The sequence below is a fragment of the Blennius ocellaris genome (genome assembly GCF_963422515.1).
Source record: "Blennius ocellaris genome assembly, chromosome: 7".
Lineage (NCBI taxonomy): Eukaryota > Metazoa > Chordata > Actinopteri > Blenniiformes > Blenniidae > Blennius > Blennius ocellaris.
Window position 1 is genome coordinate 26,624,792 of NC_137656.1, and position 357 is coordinate 26,625,148.

A 357-nucleotide genomic window follows, 5' to 3' on the forward strand; every position below is an offset into this window, starting at 1 on the left:
CCTGCACACAACAGGCTGAGTTTGTGGTAATGGAAGATAATGGAAGATAATGGAAGGACTAGCCAGATGGAACAGACTCTGTCAACGTGCTCGTCTCATCCCAGTCAAATAAAAGAGAAGAAAGACACATGATGAAGTTTATTACCACTGGCAAGGACCAGCAAGGCAAGTTTATTTACATTACATTATTAAGACACAAGGTTTCACAAAAACAACTGAGACGTCTTGTGATTTCAATATTTTAATCGAGCAGTTTTAATTGTCCTGTTTGTTAAGTGAGCAAATCGGGGAAATGGGGGTGTCCAGCATCGTCCAGTGTATATATATATATATATATATATCTAAAACATTCTCACA